We start from the raw sequence: 16,237 nt of genomic DNA, 5'->3' as shown, positions 1-16,237 counted from the left end.
CCATGAAATAAAATGGTAATTCTTGCCTTACCTCATAGGATTGTTGGAAGACTGAAATGAAATAATGTGTGTCAAAGTGCTTGCTAGGCTGTAAAGAAATGAGCATAATATTGTTCTTTCGTGAAGCAGTGGAACCAGTAGAGTTGTTAATTACCTGATCTTGATTTGTTGGAAGAGAACCAGAATTGTTTTGTTTGAGCAATTGATTTTAAAGGGAATTTAGGGTTTAATTCAAGGAGATAGAGCTGAAAAATTTATGTAGATCAAAATTCATAATTAAATAATTAATAATCTATACATAATTAATAGCATTGGAATGCTATATAGCTGAACCTAAGGGGTTTCTGGACTTTCTTGAACTAGGTTGACATGTATAGCTAATTATGTCCTGCCACTATCAGGAACAGATAGACATTAATTATATATATATGAACAAGCAGTAGAAATGTTGCTTACGTTTAAATTTGAAACTTTGAAGTTGATTTTTCCCACTTTACCTTCCTTTTGAAAAATTTGACAGGAAGATTGAGGTATTGATAAAGTATTATTGCTAGAACACATAATAATTAATTTCTTCAACTTTATTTTGTATAAATGAAGTCTTTTGATGGTTTGTTTTATTTTTTTACCCTTAATGATTCTAATTTGTAGTTATGACGACTGAAAAAATATTCTATTTTTTGTTGTAAGATATTCCTACATGTGAGATTATTCATTCAGGGTGCTTTGTCTTGCTGCCTTTGTAGAAATGCTCTTTGGGGTACAGTATATTTTCTTCCCATATATCTGGATCTGTTTTGTTTGTAATATTTGTCTTGTAGGAACTCCTTTAACTTTTAAACATATTTTGAAATGTAAATGGATATTGGAATTGTTCACCTTTCTTCCCGGGGTTTTGGGAGGGATATTGGAGAAGTGGGACTATGTGCTTACAGTGATCTGTAACTAAGTAAGATTGCAAGTAAGTAAGAAAGATTGGGATTTTCTTGGGGAAAGCATCTTAACCTTTTAGTTCTCTTAGTCTTCTATGATAGCCTAGGAACAGAGCTTATATTAAAAAATATTGATTATAGATATTACTATATTGAGTCTGATAGATTTCAAGATGAAAATTTATTATTATCTGAGGAGGAAGATTCATTTGTTTTAAGGTTAAAAGTTTATTATGGTAATGTAGTTGAAAGGTCTGTGAGTTGTTTTGGTTTTCAAGGTTAAGAATGTCTTTGATCCTTTGCATATTTGGTTCTTAATATCCCAACAGGACTTCTCTTGTGGGGCAGATAGAATGTACCCCAGATGTGCATATAATTGAAGCTTACTTTTTGCTAAAATATTGGGAACTGTTGGTCTGTTCTAGCCCAAATAATTAAATTATGTGATTCATTATAAGGAGCCTTTCAAATCATAAAAAGCGTAAAGATGCTTTTTGTTTTGCTCTTTTGTATGTATGTATGTGTGCACATGCATGCTACATATGCTCTATGTTGTCATTATTTCTAGGGAATAACAAACAGAATTTTGCATTTTGTCTCTTTCTCTTCAGATCTCTTAACCTTTGCCTTTGGCAAAACTTGATTCTTTTTTAGATTTATTGAATGAGTGAATATATCAGTGATTTCCACATTAGGTTTGTATGTATATAATTTTTGATTGGCCCTGGCTGCTATTGATGTGATCTGTTACTAATATTTATGGAATTGTGCATCCTACCTGAATGATATCCTTTGCTTAAGAGTTATACTAACTCACATGGGGTATTATATCTGATCTGTTGGTGATGTTTTTCAGGAATACATGTTTCTGCTGCTTTATAATCATCCTTATGGCACATAAGGCAACATAGAACTCAGGTAGTCTTACTTTTTATTTTACAAATGAGGATATTGAGATCCAGGGAGGAAAGTGATTTGCTTAAGGTTATAGTGTTTTTTATTGCCAAAATCTTGATTAGAATTGATGTGAATTCCAAAGAGATCCCACCACCTCCAGACCAGTGCTTTTTTCCTCGTTGTATCTCATGGCCTCTATATTTGATTCTGTTTTTTTGTTGTCTTAAAATTTATCTTCTATTTACCTGATTTCCTATTTGTCTACTTCCGCTTTCTATACAGTTGTTATGTAAGTGTTATGTTCTTGTTCACTCAGTATTCACTGAATGACTGTTATGACCAGGGCATTTATTTCTAGTCAATGAGGATAACAAAGATGAATAGGGTAGATTTCTGGTTCTTAAGTTCATAGTCTTAACAGGGAGATTGACTATTAAATGGTTTTATAAATGATAATATAGAGATATATACTAAGTGTATGGGAGCACTGAAGAGGGAGGGGAGGGTTAATATTACCTGTTTTGTGTATGTGTCAAATCCTGTGTAATGTGAATTTTTATGGTCATTTTAATTTTGATTAAATTCAAGGACTTGTGGATGACTTAGTATTAGGATGTGGCTCTTAGCCTGTATCTGTGAAATTTATAAAGAAGCTTGGTATAAAATTGTTTTGAGCCTAGAAAATAGTTCATGGAAAAACTTGGTGCCATATTGTCTCTTGACCTGGCTAAGTCTGTTCAGGACAGAATGACCCAATTTCTTATAACTTATTTGTCAAAATAAGATAGGGGTACCATTTCCTCTGTGACAGCTCATCACTTAGCAGTGTGTTAGGAGGTAGGAGAATAATAGCCTTGTATTGGAGGCAAAAATCTTGAGCTGTATTATCATTTTTGTACCTTATTTCATGACTTTAATTATCTTTTTTGGCTTCATTTAATGAAAGTCCAGGCAATTGTCTTGAGTTGTCATGAATTTGTTTCTAGTGTTGTATTTTTGGATAACTGTAGGACTTTTGGTGTGCTGTGTTGGAAGAGTATGTGTGTATTTTTCCCGCTTTTTTTTTCTTTTTAAATGTAGTTATTTGATAAAACTGGTGGTTTGCAGTATTTTCACATTTGAGGTGTGAGTTGGATGGGACTTTGAATTCTGATACACAAGAAAATTACATTGCTTACCCTCATAGTAGTAGTCCTTGATGTTGATAGTGCACTATGGCCAATTACTCACAGTACCATTCATCATGTCTTACTGATGTATCAGATGTTTTGGTAGAATCAAAAAATTGTAATTAGAGTTACTGAAAAAAATTTTTCTTGTTTTAATTCTCTGCAAAGATCCTCTCTAGCACTGTTTTGCAATGGAAAACTATTCTTACTGTGATTCCAGGAACACATGGCTAACTATATTGCTCAATAAAGTAGCCAGAAGAGATCCTGCCAGTACCTTCTTGGCGATGAATGACATTCCAGGGTAGTGTAGCAGTTATTTTTCTCTTCCTTGAAAGTGCTAGTTGTAGTATTATCTTTCAAATATTGAGATTTCTATATGCTGAAGAATGTTTCTGCATCTCTTTATCAGTGTTATGATTGCCCTGGAGGTTAACATTTTGGAGAAGATATTTGCAGTAAAAAATAAAATGTTGGCTTTTGACAATGAAAGTTTTGCCTTCTTATGAGCTTTCCCAGCCTTTTAAGACAGATTAGGACAACTACTTTTATAACTTCTTGGCAAATATTCACACTTGATCTTAGCCAAAAGGCTGAGAAGCGATTCTCTTGGCAAATATTCAGAAAGGGCATGCGTTTGTAGAAAGAAAGTGTGGGAGTAATCTCAGCTATGTGTTCAAGTGGCTACAGATTAGGGTCTTAGCTTTCAACTTTTCAGTTCTTAAAATTGATGCAGAAGTCTTGTCAGTCTTTGAGATGTGGATTGGTACTAGTGATTTTTCTGGATCATTCTTTGCAGTGTAAATGGTTTTACCTTTTATAAGGATAATCTGTAGGACCTATAATTATAGTTTATATTTAACTCTTTGCGATCTGTATGATCAAGGCAATCCAAATTTTTTTTGAGTTCTGTTTCTAGTACCTGAAATAATTCAGAACCTCATCTCTCCCTCCATAAAATGTTTTTGTTTTAGTAAAGTCACTAAAAATATGTGTCAAAAGCTGTCAAAACTATTTTAATTGTGTCACTCAAGACTTTTAAATGCATATTTAAAAGTTTTTTTCCCAGTACACTTAGAATTTTGGAGTAACTTTTTCTTTCTTTATTCTTTTTTTAAAAAGACCTCTAAGGAATCTTGAGGAATGTCATCATAGTATGATAGAGTATCAAACAGATCTGTGTGTAAATGCATTTTTGAGTTGTCATGTTTATCCCTTAGCAGTGGGGCCTTTTCATATTGATATTACCAGGGGCTCAGTAGCAATGTCAAGATCAGCTCCTGTCTTACTAATTTGTGGTTAAATGTTCTGTACATATGTACCACATTACTGTATATGTTAGTTTCTGTCAACTCAACTTTCCAAAACATTTAATAAGAAATTTGTTGGTTGCAGATCATTTGCATTTACTATTTTATACCCATTCATGGGGCCCTGTTCTCTCAACACCTGGATTTATAATTCCTGGTGTGCTATAGAAATGTATACATCTGCAATTATTAGTATATTGAAAATATGTAAATTATAATGAAGTTGATGAAATATTTCAATTTAATAACCTGTAGTGAATTTCAGCAACACATTTGCAATACTATTATTGGATATATCTTTTTTTAAGGTCATGTGGAAAGAAAAACTCTTTAAGGATTGCCCCTATCCAAACACTGCAATAGAATAATTTTTTTAAAAAATGCTAGCTGACCACTCTTTAATGAAGCTGTATGGCTACAATAACTAATCTATTATCTAGAATTCTGTGGTAAGATATATTGAAGTAGTTTTTATTCAGAGACTGAAGCAATTTCACCCTTCCTTTATTAGCCTGTCAGAACCAGTAAGTTGGAAATGTTTCTATTCTTCTGATTGTAGCTCTTCCATATATAGACTACTATGATGTTTAGAACATTAGTTTTTAGATGGTTGCATCAAAATCATCTTGGGTGTTTTATAAAATATATATGGCTCAGTTCTAATTCTGGAATTCAGTTGATCTGGACAGGGACCTGGGAATCTGTATTTTTGAAAATGTCCCAGTTGATTTTGATACACAGATTTGAAAACCATAGTTTTAGAACACAGTGTTACTCTAAATATATATATTTTAAATTATAAAATATATATTTGAAAATGAACAACTGTAGCAAAACAACGATTTTTTACTTTCAATGCCAGCAAAATATTTTGTGTACGATAAAACAACCTTTGGAATTATTAAACTTGGGGATGGGTTTCTAAGGAATATGCAATAGGTCTTCTGTGAATACTGTGTTTGATATGACTTAGAATCGATTATTGGATAGCCCTGAAATACTAACTTCTTGCCAACTGCAGTTAGTCTGTATTTATTGCTTTTATGGTATGCTGAGTTGAGGAGGACTCTTTGGCCCTGAGTACGAGATGAGGCAGAGCGGGAGAGGGTAAGAAAAGGGAAGTAATTAATTCATACTATTTGTCATGTGCTTGCTATCCTTGGCTTAAGAAGTTTTTATCCAAAGGACGGCATAGTATTCTGTTATCCTTATTGTGTTTTTTTTGTTTTGAAGAGAAAGGGATTGAAAAAGAGTGAGTGGTGGGGGTGGGTGGAGAGAGGGAGAGAAAGTCTAAGTAGGCTCCATGCCCAGCGCGGAGCCCGAGGTGGGGTGAATCTCACAACCCTGAGATCATGACCTGAGCCGAAATCAAAAGTCGACGCTTAACTGACTGAGCCACCCAGGTGCCCCCCTTATTGTGCTTATTAATTCCTGGTTTGGATGTCCATAACTAGTATTCTTTTTTAAAAACATTTTTATATGTATTCACACACACACATATATACATACACAGAACATACTTGACCCAGATGAGGGCAATTTATAAAAGAATTGGTGATCATTACACTTAATTCTTGTTTTCTAGAGAGTTCCCGCTGAAATACCCTTCTGTAATGTATTGTTTTGATTTTGAATTCTTAAAGTATGTTGTAGATTAATTCATCAATCTTTTTTTTTTTTTGTGAGGCATAGTAACTTTGGTTGTGTACAAGAATAATGGCACACAATACATTTATATTTAGTACTACTATGTTCTAGGTACTGGGGACACCAAAGGTGAAATTAAGCAAGGGTCTTGCCCCTAGAAAACATATTTGAAGATAGGCAAGTAAATAAGCATTTGTATTCATGAGATAAATCTCATGGCAGAAATAAAGAGAAGCTTTTGAGAGAGCATAACCAGGGGAGATAAGTTTTGAGAGATGAATAAGAAATTGAGCCATGACATTTCAGGAGGAGAGGGAATAGTGTGCAAAAGTATGAAGTCATAAAAGCAGTATATGGGGAGACTATAAATTACGTGAGTGGAGTATGGAAAGCATAAGCAGGGGGAGTGATTGCTTGAAATGTAGGTAGAGGCCGGAAGATAACCACCCTAAGGAGAATGGACATCATTCTGTTAACATTTGCAGAGGAGGTAGTGAAGGTGCTTGGTAATCAGGCGAGTTACGTGATCAGATTTGCATTAGTAAGCTTAACTCTGCAAGCAAGGTGAAAGAAAATAGGTTGAAAGATGGTAAACTGGGAAGAATTCACAAACTATGTGGAATAATCCAGGAAAAACCCAGGATGTCTAAAACTAAGCCAGTGCTGGACAGAAAGGCAGAAATGTGAGAGATTTGATAGGTATGCTAAACTAGGCAGGTCTTTAGAGATGGTAAGGTGGGAGAAAAGAAAAAGCAGTGTTTGACAGGGGTTCTGAACCAGGGTCCAGGCTTGAGCTTCAGAGGGTTCTGTGAATTCCCTGAAAACTTAATCTAGACATTGCCCGTTTGTGCAATTATGCACATCTTCTGGGGGACGGAGGTTTGTAGCTTTAATCATATTCTCAAACAAGTAAAAAAAGAGAAAGACGGTTTAGTAGTATTTTGAAGTTTCCAATCTGAGATCTGTGTAGATGTTGGTAGTTTTAACTGAAATGGGGATATTAGATACATAGTAAAAAGGAATATAAAATAATTGTTTGATAAAGTATCATCTTTAGGGTACCAGTGTTTTAAAGGAATTATGAGTCAACTTTTAAAACAATAGCTCAAAGACTTTTTGTCTTTTAACATTATGTCCTAGGAAAAGTATTTTGTACTTAAAAACAGAAATAAGCAGAATTTTATCTCTGGATGTTGATAGTTTTATTTTGAAGCAGATTAAACAAATAGGCTTTAAGTCATCTTATTACTTACCAGGTTTTTAAGTTTTTAAATTTAAGGCCATAGTGATGTGAACATTTAAAATTGTTCAAGTTAGCATGAACATTGAAATTCAGAATGCTGGGACAAGAGCGTTGTGTGTGTGGGGACACATTATACTAGCGTCAAGTCAGTTAAGGAGGATGCAAGCCCAATTTCTTTTCTGTTCATTAGTATGTCATTTAAGAATAGTTGTAGATCAGCTTTAACTGCATTAGCAGTTTTCTGCCAGTTAAACTCAGTTAAAGTCAGCCTGTTAGATATATTTTATGCCTCTCTAAGTCACATTACAATTTGAGAGCATGAAAAAGTTGAGTACTTGGTCTCCTGGTGAGGCACACTTACATAAGCCATAGGCTGCTAGTCTTTTATAAATACCTTCATTATAGTTATTTAGCTGTATTCCATAAATAGTTTTTTTAATGTAAACTTCCATTTTCAATCGTTCTTTTCAGATGTAATAAAATAGATTTAAAAATTTTTAGATTTGTGTTAATAGGAATAAACTTTGTGCAGTGACTGGAAGTATGATCTTTACATCAAGGCAAGGCTACATTTTGATCTAGACAAGGCTGTTTTGGTTTATTTTTCCCCACGCTCTGTCTTTTCAGGTTGAATTACTGATTTTTCCCCCTTTGTTTTGTTTGTTGTGGTTTTGATGTTTTTTTTCCTTTCAGCTAAAGGAGCAGCCCAGTGGTTTTCAAGAAGTGCCAAAGTGCACTGACTGTCTCATGATGACTGGTGCCTCAGGGAGGGTCATGATTCCTGGATACAGGATCGACCTGATCCTGGATGTCACTTCAAGCAGTCAGATCGTGGGGAAAAGCCTTGTCTAATGGCTAGCCTTCCTCAAAAGTCTGATGCTAGTCATCTCGGAAGGCCTCAGAAAAAGCCTTAAAGGTGAGCAGAGTAGAGTGTAGTTCTCTCTGGGGGCTGTGACTATTTGTTGGAGAATATAATTCAACATAGAATGATAACCCTAACCTGACAAATCCAGGTTCATTTGGTAAATTAGTTTATAAATTTGTTGATGATGATGATCAGACCCCAACTTTTGAGTTATTAGAAACTTAATAACCTCTTAACATTAAGATCTGTAAGGGGAGGAATTTGGTATTTCCTGGGCCCTTCAGAACCTTAGATTAGGATCGGTTGTCTTAAAGGGAAACAGCTTACTTTCATAGCTAAGGAACATTTTGGTTACAGAATTGCATTATTAACTACAGATGGATTAAAAAAAATTAACTAGTGAGGTATTCTCTTAGTTTATATATTTATCATGTATTGATTGTTTATCAGGCAATTGAACTTTAGGATTCTGAAGGACAAATTTGCATTTGATTTGTCATAATAATTTTTTAAAAAACATAACCACCTTTGATGAAGCAGTTTATTTACTGCATTCAACTTGAATATTAGGCATTATTTGAGTAACATTTTTAGCTCAATAAAAAGAGTTTTTAGAGATGTTTTGAGCATCATGTTTTGTTTTGGAAAAAGCTTAATTCTAGGCTTGTTTCTCTGTGCTTTGAAGCACTTATAGAACCCAGTTGTTCATGTAATAACCTTGGTTGCCAAATTTTTAAGTAAATTCTAAAATTTGTCCTAAGACTTAATAGGTTTTATTTTTGTTTTTCTTGTTGTTGTTGAGCTTCCTGTATTAGAAAAAAAATATAATATGGGCATGCAGTATCCGCAATTTTTGTCCCATTTTTATGTTTAGATATTATATATGTATAATTATATACCCACACATACCTGTATATTAATATTAGAAAACATCTACAAAAATAGAAATTTTAAAAGATGAGATGAAAAAATTAAAGGAAGTTCGGATAACTTTCTTCCCTCACATCCTGATGTATATACCAGGAGTCTGCAGACTTAAAGGGCCAGGCAGTAAATATTATTGTAGGTTTTCCAGCTCACCTGGTTAGTTAGAACTACTCCGTTCCACTGCTGTAGGGCAGAAGCAGCCATGGACAGTGTGTTAAATGAATGAGTGTGGCTGTTGTCAATAAAATTTTATTTACCAAAACAAGCCAAGGGCTGGATTTGCCTGCTGGGCCATAGTTTGCTGACCCCTGAAGTATACCCTGTTTTGTAGATCAGTGCCCTAGACCTTGAATTGTGTTGGACTACTTTCAGGCCCTTTTCACCATGAGTTTTATTAGAGTGCAGTTGATCTTCCTTAATGAAGTGAGCAGAAGAATGGTAGTGATCAGAATATATTCAGTTTAATTGAACAAATACTGAACACCAGTGATGTTCAGGCAGAAGGTTGGGTACTAGGAGCATGAGTTTGCTAAGAGAGAGGTAAACAGTTGTGGCGTGGTATAAGAAGTAAACTGATCACAGCAGAAGCTGCTGAGAAAGTGCGGCTGGTGCTAGGAAATGTCTCAAGTTGGACTTCGAAAGATTAATTCAGGTTGGGAAGTAGATGAGTGCAAAGGCATAAAAGTGAAAGAAGAGATGGGGAACCATCTACACCTCCGTACTGATAGTTGCAGAATGTTCAGTAAAGAAGGAGGAAATGAGACTGGATGGATGGCATGGCCCCTTGTGTATGCCTTGCCAGGGGATATAGACTGTATTAGAGGTTGATGGTAATAACCACTGAAGAGATTTTAGTATAGGAGAAAGTGATCAGATTTGGATTTTAGAAAGATGATAGCGACAGTGTGGAATATACAAGGAGTAGGTAATTTTGGCAACTTTTTTTTTTTTAACCTCGTAAAAGAGGATAAATTGTTTGTGGGTTGTTTAATACCTGATATAAAATAAAGAAACTTGGAATACTATTTAGCAATAAAAGGAAATGGACTACTGACATGCTTTAATATGAATGAACCTCCAAAACATTATGCTAGATGCAAAAGACCATGTATTATATGATTCCATTTTTATGGATCGTCCATAAAGTAGATTAGTGGTTGCCTGGGGTGGACTGGGGACTGACTACAAATGGGCATGAGGGATCTTTCTGAGGTTTGGAAATGTTCTAAAACTAAATGGTGGTGATGGTTGTGCAACTCTGTAAATTTACTAAAAATAATTGGGCACTTTTAAAATGGGTGAATTTTATGGTGGATAATTAGTTTTCAATACATAGACTTCACCATTGAAATTTATTAGAGTAAAACTTTGTGAAAGAAATTATTTTCATATCATTGACTGCTAAGTAATTTAGTTGCTCTTTTCTCAACCAATTTTGCTGTTAAACTACTAGAACCAAAAAACCTTTTTTTTTAATTTAAAGGATATACATATAACTAAGGAACTGTAAGAACTACCAACTAAATGAGATTATTATTAAATTTTATAGAATCCGCTCTGAGTTTAATAATTTCTTAATTTTCCTTATTCAATATCATGAGGAGAACTGTCTTAAATGCTTGTATTGGATAATATAAAAAAACTAGAAATAGCCTAAGAGACATGTATTTGATTTTTTTTTTCAAGGAAACAATTGCTAAAGAAAGAACTTGGAAGTATGATGATTTTAATTTATTAATTGGTTTTCCATAATCTTAATAGTCATTGAGAATAAAAGAAAAGAATACAAAGCAATTGGAAAATGGTTAATTACAATAATTTATAGAGGGCTTTACTATACGCTAGCTGCTGTTTCTTAGAGGCAGATTCTTACTGTTTCTTTTATTCTTGGTTGCCAAAATAATTTATGAGTTTGAATGTAAGCATTGAGAAGATAAGTAATAAGACTTAATTTTGTTACTTTTTATTGTTTCAGGGTAATTTCACATCTCACTTAATTCCCAATTCTGTGTGAGTGAAGAAATGAATCTAGCTGATTCTCAATTGAGAGGCATGGCTGGGACTAGTCTGTTGGTTTTTTATTTTTACTTCAAGTTTATTGCTCCTCACACTCTAGTGTGGGATTTAAAAACAAAACAAAAAACCGTACAGTACTGTATAAGGATAAACATCTAGATCAGTGGATAAATTGAGAGTTCAGAAATAACCCATACATTTATGGTCATTTGATTTTCAACAGGGAAGCCAAGAATTTAATGGGGAAAAAAATAATGTTTTCAACAAGTGGTAGTGGACAACTAAATATCCTTATATGCAAGAGAGTGAAGTTGGACTCTTACCTGATATCATAAACAAAAATGAAATAAAAATGGATGGGCAGTGTAATTGTGAGTTGAAACTCTTGGAAGGAAACATACAGACTAAAACCTCATGGTTTTGGATTAGGCAGTGGTTTCTTAGATATGACAGTAGAAATACATCTGAAGAAAAATTAGAAAAAATTTGACTTCATCAAAATTAAAAATATTTGTGATTTAAAGGATACTATCAAGAAAAGACTGTACACGGAATAGGAGAAAATATTTGTAAATCATATATCTCATAAGGGCCTAGTATCCAGAATATAAAAAGAACTGTTAAAACACAAAAATAAAAAGACAACCCAATTAAAATATAGGCAATGGATTAGAAATGGTATTTTTCTAAAGATATGCAAATGACCTTTAAGCACATGAAAAGATGTTTACCATCATGAGTCATTAGGGAAATGCAAATCAAAACCACTTTATAATGGGATACCACTTTATACCTACTATAATGGTTATAATAAAAAAAAAGATAGATAATAATAAATGTTGGTGAGAATGTAGAGAAACTAGAACCCCTCATACATTACTGGTGGGAATGTAAAGTGATGCAGCTACTATGGAAAAAGTTTGGCACTTCCTCAAGAAGTTGAACATAGAGTTGACCAATGGCACCCAAATTCCACTTCTTGGTATATACCCAACAGAAACGATAATATATCCACATAAAATGTCTTATCAGCATTATTTATAATAACTAAAAAGTAGAAACTGATGAACGGATGAACAAAATGTGGTGTATCACGCAATGGAATGTTACTTAGCCTTCAAAGGGAATGAAATTCTGACACACACTACAACATGTCCAAAGCTTGAAAAACATGCTAAGTGAAATAAGCCAGATACAAAAGGCCAGTCACTGCATAATTCCATTCATATGAAATCTCCAAATAGGCAAATCCATGGAAACAGAAACATAGAGTGGTTGCTAGGGGTTAAGGGTGAGAGTTGATGCCAGTGTGAATGGGGTTTCTCTTTTGGGTGATGGAAATGTTCTGAAATTAGCGGTGATGGTTGTGTAACTCTGCCTCCCTGGTTCAGCCATTCCAAAAAAAAATGAAAAACTCATATTTTACATATCCTTTTTCTATTTCCCTTTCTGCTGACTTTCTTAAACTTCCTTATTCCTTTCATAGCAAATTTAGAAATTATTTCTGATTCTCCTTGACTTTCCTACTTCCTTTTTTATTCCTTAATCTATTACAATCTAGCTTCTGATTGTGCCATTCTTAATAAGGTCACTAATGACTTCATCATCTTTCAGATTCAGTCATTGATTTTTAATTTTTCTCTTTTGTGAGCTTTTGCCAGCATTATTGAACACTCTTTCTTAAAAGTGGCTTCTGGGTTTACACTCTCCTGGCTTTCATTTGGCTTTTGGTTCCATTTAATCCTTGATCTTGCTTTATGACTGTCCCCTTAACCCTGTGATTAGTTTAATCTTAGGGGTTTTTTTTGGTTTGTTTGTTTTTTGTTTTTTGGCTTTTATATTTGCCATGTTCCTTTTGGGCAATTTCATTTATTCCCATAGCTCCTTCCATCACAGATTTCCAAAATTTGTTTTGTTAGCCATTATCTTTTAACTTTCTTTTAATTTTTGATATGGTAAGCATCAGTAGATAGATATAACCCACATAAACAAAAGCTCTTTAGGGTCCTGAGTAATTGTTAGGCATGCAAATGGTGTTACACTGTTAGAGCACTGCTGCTGGGGGACGTGTATATATTTTATTGAGATATAATTGACATATAACATATTAGTTTTGGATGTACAACATAATGATTTGATATTTTGTATATATTATGAAATCCCTGCAATAAGGTCTAGTTAACATTGATTACTACACAGAAAATTTTTCTTCCTGTGATGAGAACTTTTAAGAACTACTCTGTTAGCAACTTTCAAATATGCAATTCAGTATTAACAGCAGTCACCATGCTGTCCATGACATCCCCATGACTTCTTTATTTTATAACTGGAAGTTTGTACCTGTTGACCCCCTTCACCCATTTTGCCCACTCCCACCTGCCTCTATTTTACTGAGTTTTGTTGCTACGTAGGCATTCTCCCTTTTGCTTTTATTTCCTACCTTGGGATATCTATACTCCCCTTTCTGGGCATATAAAAGGCCCTTTATGATATCATCCCAACTTTTCCCATGGTTTATTTGGTTTACACTGCAACTGAGTGCTCCACCAACGACAAAGTATCCCCGTTGTTCATTGACTCCGTCACACTCTTATTTACTGGTGCCTGTTCCATAATTCTGGGATGCTTCCTACTACCTCTTCCCACCTTTCTCTTCCTAGAACCTACTCAGTATTTGTTAAGACACTGGTCAAATGCTACCTTCTGTAAAGCTTTTAGGCATTTAGTTGCATTTTCTTCTTTCTATTTCTAGGGCTTAATTCTTATCACTCTTACCCAGTTTATATTCATTCTCCTACTTGTTAACTTCTCTCACTTCCACTAGATGTTGTGGTGGCCTCCGGGCAGGCCCTTCAATTTGGAAACTCCTACCCTTTAAGTTATTTCTTTAACAATTCCCCCCCCCCAATCTGTGTCTCTGTTCTGACTTCTGAATTGTATCCATTATAATCACCATCATCATCATCATTCTTAATTATTTATCTTTTCTGTCCTACTTCCATCTTTGTTGTTTTTTCTTGGAGTTTAACTGGATTGGTAAAGGGCTTGGCTTTTGCTAAGGTTTGTATATTGTTTTATTGAGGTGAAATTCACATAACATAAAATTAATCATTTTGAAATGACCAATTTAGTGGCATTTAGTAAACCTTTCCTTTTTAACAAAACTCTCATAGGGGCGCCTGGGTGGCTCAGTCATTAAGTGTCTGCCTTCGGCTCAGGTCATGATCCCAGGGTCCTGAGATCAAGCCCGACATCGGGCTCCTTGCACAGCCAGGAGCCTGCTTCTCCCTCTCCCACTCCCCCTGCTTGTGTTCCCTCTCTCGCTATGTCTCTCTCTGTCAAATAAATAAAATCTTCAAAAAAAAAAAAAAAAACCAAACCTCTCATATTAGGAAGAAATATAAAGATGCTGTAACAGAGTGCATTGGTTCTTTAATCCCAAGCAGCAAATGTTAGGATAGGTAGCTTTCTTTCATATACCTTTTCTCAACCAGATAATTTCAGTTTCGGTATTTTGGGATTCTAAACTGTTCTTGGAAATAATCAGAAAAATAATTGAGTATTATGATTGTTGAAGGGTAAAACCTTAGGGAGAGAAAGGAAGTTGAAGGACTAAATCTTGAGTCTTAGAACTATTCTTAATTTATGAGGAAGGAGGAAACCAAAATGAATCTAAGGGCCTGATCCTAGTTATGTAGGTTTGTTGTTGTTGTTGTTTGTTCTGAGGAAGAGTTAAGGCTGTGTTACATTTCAGAAAGGAGATTTAAGAAATACTCAGTTTCACCAGAAATGTTAACATTTTATTTGAAGCTTTTGCCCATCTACATTATCTAAGCAAATCTGAGTAATTGGCACTAGAGTGGGGACTTGATCCTGGAGGTGCCAACTTTCTATTTCTTAAATTACAAAGGCATTTAGAATTAGTGTGATTTAGAATGTGTGCTTCCCTACCTTTCTTTAATGCATATATAGTGCGTCTTTGAATGCATATTTTCTGCCACAGAGCAAAACAAATTGACGAGCATCTAGTTGAACCTTCAAGGATTCTGAAAATCTTCTGGCAAGTTTATTTTTTAGGGTATTGGTTTGGCTGTTGCAATTGGACAAAAGTAATAGTGGCTTAAAAAGATGGAAAGCCTTTTCTCTCACATCAGAGACAGAATTGGTTAGTGGTCTGGGAGGTAGCTTGGTCCTGCTCCAAACTGTTGCCTGGGCCCCAGGTTCCTTCTACTTTGTCGCTTTGACTTTACTTTTATCTGAATGGTTGATACTGGTTTTACAACATACTCTACCTAGTTCAACACTACAACTGAGTTTCAGCCTGTGGGAAGGAGTAAAGAATGTACAAGGCAGGCGGCAGCCACCTATTACGAGCATGACCTAAAACTTGTATATGGCAGCTCCAGTCGGAGTCCCATCAACCAGAACTTGTCCACACTTACTGTGAAGCAGAGGGGGAAATGTAACCTCTTCTTGGGTGGCCATGTGTCTAGCTAAAATTTGGGGGTTTTGATTGGTAAGAAGAGAGATTAGATTTCAAGAAGTAGTGAGCAGTTTCTGAAATAAAATGTGAAGAAATTAATTTTATTTTAAAAGCTTTGGAAACTTTCTAATATGCTGCTTGTTCTAAGTTTATTTTGTGCGTTTCTGCCCCAGACCTGGAATCATACCATGTTCTGTGTATTAGGAAATGGTATATGTATATGGAGCTCATAACCTGGGTTTTAGAGGTGGGCTATTGAATTCGTCATTATTTTGAGGCCTTTTAAACGTGGACAGAGTTAGGAAATACATTTTTTCCTCCCAAAAGAGAAAATAGGTCGTGAATTCACACTAGTATTTCCAATTAAAATTTAAAGTAGGTATTTAAAATGTACTGGTTAAAGAATGTGTTTATGTTATAAAGACCTAAGTTGGATTTCTGGCTTTGTAGCTAATTACAGGTGTAACCTAATTCTCTCTTGTTTGAAGCCTCAACTTTAAAATGGGGATAATAGTAACTATATCTCATGGTTGTTTTAATGATTACATGAGATAGTAAGTGCTTAAGAAATTTTGCTGTTTTTATTATTCTCTGTCACATTACAGAAAGGAGAAACTACTAATTCTTAAAAGGATCGGAGAAGACTGCTCATGAAGGCAACACTGGTGCTTTCTGGAAAGGGGGGATTTTAATGGGATATAGAAGTTTTTGCAGAAGTATCAGGACAAGAGACTAGCTGGGGAGTGTG

The 16,237-nt window shown here is 34.7% G+C and overlaps 1 protein-coding gene across 3 annotated transcripts in view; it reads left to right on the top strand.

The window, feature by feature from the left end:
* INTS6 (integrator complex subunit 6) overlaps window positions 1-16,237 on the top strand; it is a 90,595-nt gene that overhangs the window by 22,965 nt on the left and 51,393 nt on the right. Inside the window, exon 1 of one of the 3 annotated variants that reach the window (XM_025874974.2) lies at window positions 7,976-8,114. The exons of the other annotated variants lie outside the window; for them this stretch is intronic. The gene's annotated coding sequence lies outside the window, so the exon portion shown is untranslated. Of the gene's footprint in view, window positions 1-7,975; window positions 8,115-16,237 lie in introns of those variants that run through there. 3 annotated transcript variants of the gene reach the window in all.

Source organism: Callorhinus ursinus, unplaced genomic scaffold (genome assembly GCF_003265705.2).
Source record: "Callorhinus ursinus isolate GAN/ISIS: 27379988/994484 unplaced genomic scaffold, GSC_fseal_2.0 scaffold7, whole genome shotgun sequence".
Classification (NCBI taxonomy): Eukaryota; Metazoa; Chordata; class Mammalia; order Carnivora; family Otariidae; genus Callorhinus; species Callorhinus ursinus.
Note: the sequence above shows the minus strand (reverse complement) of the source record. Positions and strands in the feature narration are given on the sequence as shown.